General features: G+C 49.6%; 10 non-coding genes across 10 annotated transcripts; 4 read left to right on the top strand and 6 right to left on the bottom strand.

The window, feature by feature from the left end:
- Nucleotides 1–302: 302 nt before the first annotated feature.
- On the bottom strand, nt 303–495 carry LOC122764415. Its single transcript, XR_006359673.1, has one exon. It is a non-coding gene; the product is annotated as a U2 spliceosomal RNA (small nuclear RNA).
- Nucleotides 496–677: 182 nt separating this feature from the next.
- LOC122764418 lies at nt 678–790 on the bottom strand. Its single transcript, XR_006359676.1, has one exon. It is a non-coding gene; the product is annotated as a U5 spliceosomal RNA (small nuclear RNA).
- Nucleotides 791–1435: 645 nt separating this feature from the next.
- LOC122764413 lies at nt 1436–1599 on the bottom strand. Its single transcript, XR_006359671.1, has one exon. It is a non-coding gene; the product is annotated as a U1 spliceosomal RNA (small nuclear RNA).
- Nucleotides 1600–2002: 403 nt separating this feature from the next.
- LOC122764419 lies at nt 2003–2121 on the top strand. Its single transcript, XR_006359677.1, has one exon. It is a non-coding gene; the product is annotated as a 5S ribosomal RNA (ribosomal RNA).
- A 110-nt stretch (nt 2122–2231) lies between these two features.
- On the top strand, nt 2232–2350 carry LOC122764421. The gene has a single exon (XR_006359679.1). It is a non-coding gene; the product is annotated as a 5S ribosomal RNA (ribosomal RNA).
- Nucleotides 2351–2471: 121 nt separating this feature from the next.
- LOC122764416 lies at nt 2472–2664 on the bottom strand. The gene has a single exon (XR_006359674.1). It is a non-coding gene; the product is annotated as a U2 spliceosomal RNA (small nuclear RNA).
- A 182-nt stretch (nt 2665–2846) lies between these two features.
- LOC122764417 lies at nt 2847–2959 on the bottom strand. Its single transcript, XR_006359675.1, has one exon. It is a non-coding gene; the product is annotated as a U5 spliceosomal RNA (small nuclear RNA).
- A 647-nt stretch (nt 2960–3606) lies between these two features.
- Nucleotides 3607–3770, bottom strand: LOC122764414. Its single transcript, XR_006359672.1, has one exon. It is a non-coding gene; the product is annotated as a U1 spliceosomal RNA (small nuclear RNA).
- A 403-nt stretch (nt 3771–4173) lies between these two features.
- LOC122764412 lies at nt 4174–4292 on the top strand. Its single transcript, XR_006359670.1, has one exon. It is a non-coding gene; the product is annotated as a 5S ribosomal RNA (ribosomal RNA).
- Nucleotides 4293–4403: 111 nt separating this feature from the next.
- On the top strand, nt 4404–4522 carry LOC122764420. Its single transcript, XR_006359678.1, has one exon. It is a non-coding gene; the product is annotated as a 5S ribosomal RNA (ribosomal RNA).
- Nucleotides 4523–8934: the final 4412 nt, after the last annotated feature.

The following is an 8934-nucleotide window of genomic DNA, read 5'->3' as shown; positions in this document are numbered from 1 at the left end:
TACATGAGTACTCTATTTAATTTTTTCTAAATACCTTTTAATGCATTTGTTTGTCAATTTATGTTTTTGAAAGTATTTTTGATAATAAAAGCACCAAGCTCGTCTGATCTCGGAAGCAAAGCAGGGTCGGGACTGGTTAGTACTTGGATGGGAGACCGCCTGGGAATACCAGGTGCTGTAAGATTTTACGCCGCTGCTGCTGCTTCCTTACAAGAAACATGGGCTCGCAATTAAATTGACGCACAGGCACGGGTTGATGTCTTTCTGGTTTCAGCTTCGCTTTGCTTTTCACAGAAAAAAGAGAATGGTGCACCGCTCCTGGTGGCACTGCAATACCAGGTCAATGCAAGGAGTGAAGAGAGCAAGCCCCAGTTTTCACCTCCCACTGCTCAAAAATGCATTTAATATTTAATCCCCATATAGAGGACATATCAGATATTAAACTGATAAGAACAGATACTACACTTGATCTTAGCCAAAAGGCCGAGAAGCGATGGCCCACAGGTGTCTGGGGCCAACCCAAGATCTTGGCACACAAGTCAGTTGTTGTGGTGCTATGTTTTTAAGGGCGCATAACAAAGGCTGCTGCTGCTGATCACCTCCGCCCCAAGGTTGACCTAAGTGCACCTCTGAGCCTTGACAGACAGCTGCTTGACATTTGACACACTCAAAGGGCGCAGCCTTACAGCAAAGCCCAACAAAAATAACTCAAACTCTTGAACGTCCCTCTCCACGGAAGTCTTTAGTAAAAGGCGAAAGACTTGTGCATTTTGAAGAGAAACCAGAGTCAACGTAGCCCCTGTCCTGAGAGCAGCCGAGGAGTCTATCCGCCGGAGTCACCACAGTCTCGGTCGGCCGGCCGGCCGGCCACCTTGGGACGGCCTTCCTTCAACGTTTTTGCTTAGTCGGCCAAGAAACCGCCCAGATTTGACTGCATGTTTGGAAGCGCTTTCCTACTGTCGGTTGTGCGCTGCAGTTTTCTATCAGTCGCTGAGGCTGTGGCCCATTCCTCGCTCCCTGGCACACCTCCAACATTTAGTGGTAGACGTGAGTGCATGAGCAAAGCAGCTCCGTGTCACACTGAGCAGTACAAACTGCCGGGCCATTTCCACCTCATCCGGGCTTCTGAAATGGTGAGTTGCTCCTGGCATCACTTCAACATCAGGTCACTGCACGGAGTGAACAGAGCAAGCGCCAAAGTATTAACCCTTGGCATGATGGCCATGGATCCATCTCCAACAATCGAGTTCTTCTACAAAGAGTTGGGAAAGGGAGCGTGATATTTGCTTTGAGCTGAAAGACAACACCCACAACCATCACGTTCCCAGCAACTTGGAAAGACTGGGGATGTTGCTCCGCAAGGACGTGAGAAGTTTGGAGATGGGCACACAACGCTGAACTTCGGGCGGCTGACCTTTGCTTACAACGACATCATCGGGGGAAAGCGCGGACGCAGCACCCCACTAGCAAAAATTTTGCAGTCAAGACTCCCACGTTTGGGGAATTTGCAGGGGTCAACACAGCCGGAGTGCAATGGCTGAGCCTCGCCCTGGGTGAACCGCCTTCTTGATCATGGTATCTCCCCTGCCAGGTAAGTATGAGGTGTACTCGCCAAACACCGGGTGGCTGTTGCCAGACACAGATCTTTGGCTGATGGTGCAGGAAATGAATAATCCCAGAGGCCAATGCCTTGACTCAGTTGCTCGTTAATGCTGTGCTATGTTCAACTTCAACCTCCAGCACACATTGGAGAGGAAACACTCGACCTTTTTTACTGGCATACCTGGCTGTCGTTTCCTATAGATTCAGCAACAACTGGACATGACGGCACCAACAGCCGCTTGCCCATCTCGGTGTCGCTTCCCGATACTGGACTAGAGTGTAGCATGTGGTGGAGATAAAGGCTGAAGTGCAGTGTGTCCGAAAGGCTGACTTTTGAGCCCCTCCACGCGCAGGGGGCCTTGCCCAGTCCATAAAAGCAGTCTGTGTCCCCAACCCCCCGGCTTACGGCCATACCACCCTGAGCACGCCCGATCTCGTCTGATCTCGGAAGCCAAGCAGGGTCGGGCCTGGTTAGTACTTGAATGGGAGACCGCCTGGGAATACCAGGTGCTGTAAGCTTTTACACCGCTGCACGCTTTTACACTGCTGCTTCCTTACAAGAAACATGCCCCTCCACGAGCAGGGGCCTTGCCTAGTCCATAAAGGCACTCTCTGTCGCCAGCCCCTCGGCTTACGGCCATACCACCCTGAGCACGCCCCATCTCGTCTGATCTCGGAAGCTAAGCAGGGTCGGGCCGGGTTAGTACTTGAATGGGAGACCGCCTGGGAATACCAGGTGCTGTAAGCTTTTACGCTGCTGCTGCTGCTGCTTCCTTACAAGAAACATGGGCTCGCAATTAAATTGACGCACAGGCACGGGTTGATGTCTTTCTGGTTTCAGCTTCGCTTTGCTTTTCACAGAAAAAAGAGAATGGTGCACCGTTCCTGGTGGCACTGCAATACCAGGTCACTGCAAGGAGTGAAGAGAGCAAGCCCCAGTTTTCACCTCCCACTGCTCAAAAATGCATTTAATATTTAATCCCCATATAGAGGCCATATCAGAGATTAAACTGATAAGAACAGATACTACACTTGATCTTAGCCAAAAGGCCGAGAAGCGATGGCCCACAGGTGTCTGGGGTCAACCCAAGATCTTGGCACACAAGTCAGTTGTTGTGGTGCCATGTTTTTAAGGGCGCATAACAAAGGCTGCTGCTGCTGATCACCTCCGCCCCAAGGTTGACCTAAGTGCACCTCTGAGCCTTGACAGACAGCTGCTTGACATTTGACACACTCAAAGGGCGCAGCCTTACAGCAAAGCCCACCAAAAATAACTTAAACTCTTGAACGTCCCTCTCCACGGAAGTCTTTAGTAAAAGGCGAAAGACTTGTGCATTTTGAAGAGAAACCAGAGTCAACGTAGCCCCTGTCCTGGAGAGCAGCCGAGGAGTCTATCCGCCGGAGTCGCCACAGTCTCGGTCGGCCGGCCGGCCGGCCACCTTGGGATGGCCTTCCTTCAACGTTTTTGCTTAGTCGGCCAATAAACCGCCCAGATTTGACTGCATGTTTGGAAGCGCTTTCCTACTGTCGGTTGTGTGCTGCAGTTTTCTATCAGTCGCTGAGGCTGTGGCACATTCCTCGCTCACTGGCACACCTCCAACATTTAGTGGTAGACGTGAGTGCATGAGCAAAGCAGCTCCGTGTCACACTGAGCAGTACAAACTGCCGGGCCATTTCCCACCTCATCCGGGCTTCTGAAATGGTGAGTTGCTCCTGGCATCACTTCAACATCAGGTCACTGCACGGAGTGAACAGAGCAAGCGCCAAAGTATTTACCCTTGGCATGATGGCCATGGATCCATCTCCAACAATCGAGTTCTTCTACAAAGAGTTGGGAAAGGGAGCGTGACATTTGCTTTGAGCTGAAAGACAACACCCACAACCATCACGCTCCCAGCAACTTGGAAAGACTGGGGATGTTGCTCCGCAAGGACGTGAGAAGTTTGGAGATGGGCACACAACGGTGAACTTCGGGCGGCTGACCTTTGCTTACAACGACATCATCGGGGGAAAGCGCGGACGCAGCACCCCACTAGCAAAAATTATGCAGTCAAGACTCCCACGTTTGGGGAATTTGCAGGCGTCAACACAGCCGGAGTGCAATGGCTGAGCCTCGCCCTGGGTGAACCGCCTTCTTGATCATGGTATCTCCCCTGCCAGGTAAGTATGAGGTGTACTCGCCAAAGCCCGGGGGGCTGTTGCCAGACACAGCTCTTTGGCTGATGGTGCAGGAAATGAATAATCCCAGAGGCCAATGCCTTGACTCAGTTGTTCGTTAATGCTGTGCTATGTTCCACTTCAACCTCCAGCACACATTGGAGAGGAAACACTCGACCTTTTTTACTGGCATACCTGGCTGTCGTTTCCTATAGATTCAGCAACAACTGGCCATGACGGCACCAACAGCCGCTTGCCCATCTCGGTGTCGCTTCCCGATACCGGACTAGAGTGTAGCATGTGGTGGAGATAAAGGCTGAAGTGCAGTGTGTCCGAAAGGCTGACTTTTGAGCCCCGCCACGCGCAGGGGGCCTTGCCCAGTCCATAAAAGCAGTCTGTGTCCCCAACCCCCGGGCTTACGGCCATACCACCCTGAGCACGCCCGATCTCGTCTGATCTCGGAAGCCAAGCAGGGTCGGGCCTGGTTAGTACTTGGATGGGAGACCGCCTGGGAATACCAGGTGCTGTAAGCTTTTACACCGCTGCACGCTTTTTACACTGCTGCTTCCGTACAAGAAACATGCCCCTCCACGAGCAGGGGCCTTGCCTAGTCCATAAAGGCACTCTCTGTCGCCAGCCCCTCGGCTTACGGCCATACCACCCTGAGCACGCCCGATCTCGTCTGATCTCGGAAGCTAAGCAGGGTCGGGCAGGGTTAGTACTTGGATGGGAGACCGCCTGGGAATACCAGGTGCTGTAAGCTTTTACACCGCTGCTGCTTCCTTACAAGAAACATGGGCTCGCAATTAAATTGACGCACAGGCACCTTGGGACAGCCTTCTGAAGGATGTTCCTTCCTCTGGTTCGTTTGGATCCTCGGTTGGAAAGAATGGAGGAGGCAATGTTGAGTTTGAGCAAAGCAGTTCTTGTTTATTCTTGAGTTACAAAATGGCACAAAGTACAAAGTGTAACCCGAGAGTCGCAGCTGGAGTCTGGGTCCGGTGTGGAATTCCTTATAGCTGTGGTAGGGGGTCGTCTGAGTCGTGTGAGTCATGTCCTTATAAGGAGTCGTTTGTCTGTTAGGGCTGATGTGGTAGTTAATCATGTGGTGTTATGCAAATCTTGTGGCACCAGTGTAGTGCAGCTAAAGTGTAGTTAAAGTCGTTTAAGGGAGTGAAAACAAGATATGAGACTGGTACATCTGGTAAACATAATATGTAAGTCATGTCAGAGGAAAAAATACTGTCTTCAATTAATATGTAAGTCATATCAGAGGGAAAATACTGTCTTCAATTCCCCCTTTTGGCCTCTGAAGGAGGCCAACATAAATGGTGGAAGGAATGAGCAAAACACTAAATACAAGAAATCAACATAAACAAGAGAAAACAACAAAATTCCAGAAAGACAGAAACAGCAGCAAAGATCTAAAATGGCACTACCAACATACATTAAACTGGAAGGGTGGGGTCAGGGGAAGGGTCAAAGGAGGGAAGAGGGTCATAAGATAACATCTGGTAAGCAGGTGGGTCACGTTTCTCGACGGCCTGAGTGATGAGACGATTGCAAAGGGACCGGGCGCAAGGAATACAACAACAACCGCAACAAACTAGAACAGCCGCAAAAATGGAAATTGAGACCAAAACAGAAGATGCCAAAGCCTTATAGCGGCCGAACACGTCCATCCACTGATCCCACATGAAAGTGTCCACTCCCGAATGTTCCTTCATTTTCTTATTCAACGTGCGCAACCCGTCTAGTGCCTGAGTGAGACGGCCGTTGGAATCCGTATTGTTAAATGTAAAACATTGGTCGCCAAATATAGCGCACACACCCCCTTTTTCAGCCAGGAGCATGTCTACAGCAATCCTATTCTGGAACGCCATTAGGGATGTGTCCTTCAATTGTTCGTGTACCGCGGCAAACCCTTCTTGGGTCCAATTGCCGAGCCGCTGTACATTATAATGGACGTAATTAATCCGATCCACATTTTTGTTAGTCGTGCACCACCAGCAGAGTATTGATTCAAACCCAGCAGCAACTTGGTCAGTGAGTTTGTATTCGTCGGGTATGCCTCGGGGAACTCCTATGGCATCAATGTATGTGGGGTCAGATTGTGATAGTCATTGGCGAGAATCGGAATTGTCGCGCTTCACCCGCCCCCAATGCTCGGGAATCAGGCTAGACAATCGATTTAACAGGGCTTTCGCAGAAGTGGGATATATCGTGACAGGCAACAACAAGGTAACCAGCGCACAGCTACCGAATGCGTTCCGTGGCATTAGGTCATATAGTTTGTCAGTCCCGCACCACCACCAGATGTCACTACGAGACTTGGGGTGGAAAGTGGTGTCAGCTGAAGTGTTCGACGCGCATAGTGCTGAGTTCACCCGGCCAATGTATTGCCCGGTACCAGTCAACTGGACACAGGAGAAGTTCGCCACCGCCACAGTTGTGGAGAATATCGGTTTTAATTTTTCGCCCGATGTAAGGGGATGAACGTAATCCCAAAACGAACAGTTGGTGTTACCGGGATTGTTGCGGTTCATAACGTCCATGATACAGCTGGCTGGTAACGCGGCGGGAACTACGCGAAGCAGGGGTCTTCATCCCATGCAGACCACGCAGCTGGTCCTAGACGCGTTGGCCGCCTGTTCAGCCAAAAGTAGCCAGTTATTGCCGGTAGCAGCAACGCCCGTGGTGGCCCGAAACCAATCATCAGACGTGTCCAATGGTTTAGACACGATCAGTGCAGGTCCGAATTCCCCAGATCCTTTGCTAGTGTTAGGGGAGTTTTCATCGTTTACAATAGTTGTGGTCGCAGGTTTAGTAAAATTTCCAGTACATATGCGCAATTGCCAATATGGTTGGTCAGTTGAGGCGTCCCCATGCGGTGCCAGTACGAAGTCCCGGCACTTTGATTCGGTAATGGGTTTTATGATAAGGCGAAGTCCTGTCGACGTTTTCATGAGTGTCAGAAGATTCCTCCATGCCTTCGGTCCCTCCCCTGAGGTCCAATCACCCCAGTCATCCCCAGTCTCTGCCACTAGATTCTTCCACTGCCAGTCATCCCATCCTCCCTGTGTTAAGTACCATGGAAACTTAGCGTATCTATAGGCGGCGATAGAAGCCCCATTTCTGGCTTATCCTACGGATGACCAGGTCAGGTCAGCGGTTGAGTGGGTACCTGTCGGAATACAGAGGGTCATAGATCTATAACCTTTTATTAAGCAGCCAGAAGGTTGGTTTACCACCTCCCGTTTTTGCCTTTTAAAGTCATCTACAGCCGTCACGAGAGAGGGTGATAAGGTCGGGGTCAGGCACCAAAGAAGAGGAAACACTATGATACAAGATAGTAACATCAAGAAACACATGGATTCGCGCAGTGACCAGTCATAACGGCGAAACGGGTGCCAGGGGTGACGTTCCATTGCGCTTCAACTGCTCCTAACCTAACCTAAAATTGAACACTTTAATACCAATGTACACGTAACATTTGTCAATAGTATAAAATAAATTTTTTTTTAAAACAAATGTTAAATGGCGCCCTAACCTAAACGCTTGGTCCCTGTCAGGAAAAGGTGGATTAGTCCCCACAGAACAGTGACAATGACAAACAGTCAACAAAGAATAACAATGGCAGTGGTGGGAGTTGACATCTTTGTCCTGTCATTCAGTGCTGACCGGTGGTTGGATGCCACACATCGGAGAGTATAGGTGTCTCATAGCTTAAAGCGTGTGAATACGGAGAGGATTAATGCACAAATATTCAATAACAACTGCAGTACAGAATGAGTTTTAGTCTCTGCCAAGCTTGCTTTGCTATTCGTATGGGCGAAAACCTGCGGCCTGATTATTTTATGCAGGGAAAATACACCATACAGCCCCCTGGCCAAGGGCGGCCTTAAAGGAACAGATAAGAGAATACACAGACGGTGTCAATACAATGTGAATTACAGCGATGTTTCGTTCTTCATCAGTTGTGCGTTTCTGGATAGCCTTGGGTGTTCTACCTGGCTATTAGACACCGAGGGTATTATTCTGACCCTGCGTTCGGTGCCTCCCTATCGGGCGCTTCAGGAGGGGGTGAAGAACCTTTGTCTGGAGAGCACTGGGAAAGATGGTACCAGGTGTCCCCTTTTCTGGCCAGCCGGACGGCATGTGAGGTCCTCTCAGTCACTGTGAATGGTCCCGTCCACCGTGGCTCAGTCCACTTTCTCTTCAGCACCTTCAGGTACACTCGAGGGGTGACGTGTATCGGTTGTCCTTGCCCTGGGTCTCTGGCGGTCTGCCTGGAGAATCTGGAACCCAAGAACTGAACGTTTGGCATATATGAGATGTGCGGTTTCTTACCCAAATCTTCTGTTGGTGTCATAAGTCCCATGGGTCCAGGAAACGAGCGACCTGTATGGAGCTCAAAAGGCGAGTATCCAACTCGAGGGTTAAGAGACATTCTTACACACATCAATGCCATCGGGAGGGCCGTCAGCCAATTTGTCTGTTTTGTTGCAATGATTTTGTTCAATTTATCTTTTACGGTCCGATTCATTCTTTCCACATTACCCTGTGACTGAGGGTGGTAAACTGAACCAAATTTATGTTGGAGCCCAAACATTTCTTCAACTTTCGCCAAATCCTTGTTTTTGAAATGAGTGCCATTGTCACTCTTGATGGATTTGGGAAAACCATGTGTTGGAATAAAATGATTCACCAAATGTTTACACACACTTAAAGCATCCTCTTTTCTACAGGGGTATGCTTCTGGCCATCCCGAGTAAGCGTCAACCATAACCAACAGGTATCTGTACCCATTCACAGGTACCAGCATGTCTGTGTAGTCGATGGTCACTTCCTGTCCTGTAAAGAAAACTTGGTTTGTATTACACCCTTTTTCAGGTTTCAGGGTTGGTCTCACTGTACATGTATTACACACTTCACAATGTTGCACATAGTCTTCCACCATTTTCTGAATAAATGGATGCCACCATGCTTTTAATCGTCTGATGGTTTCCTGTTTTCCCACATGTGTGGGGCCATGTGCTTCTTCAATCAAACTCTTGAGCATGGCAGCTGGAGGTATGGGGCGTCCCCCTTTTCCCCAGATGCCATCTTCAGTTTGTATAGCAAACTTGTGTTTCCACATAGATTTTTCCTCAGGGCTTGCTGCTGCTTGAATTT

The sequence above is a fragment of the Solea senegalensis genome, unplaced genomic scaffold (genome assembly GCF_019176455.1).
Source record: "Solea senegalensis isolate Sse05_10M unplaced genomic scaffold, IFAPA_SoseM_1 scf7180000017390, whole genome shotgun sequence".
Lineage (NCBI taxonomy): Eukaryota > Metazoa > Chordata > Actinopteri > Pleuronectiformes > Soleidae > Solea > Solea senegalensis.
Note: the sequence above shows the minus strand (reverse complement) of the source record. Positions and strands in the feature narration are given on the sequence as shown.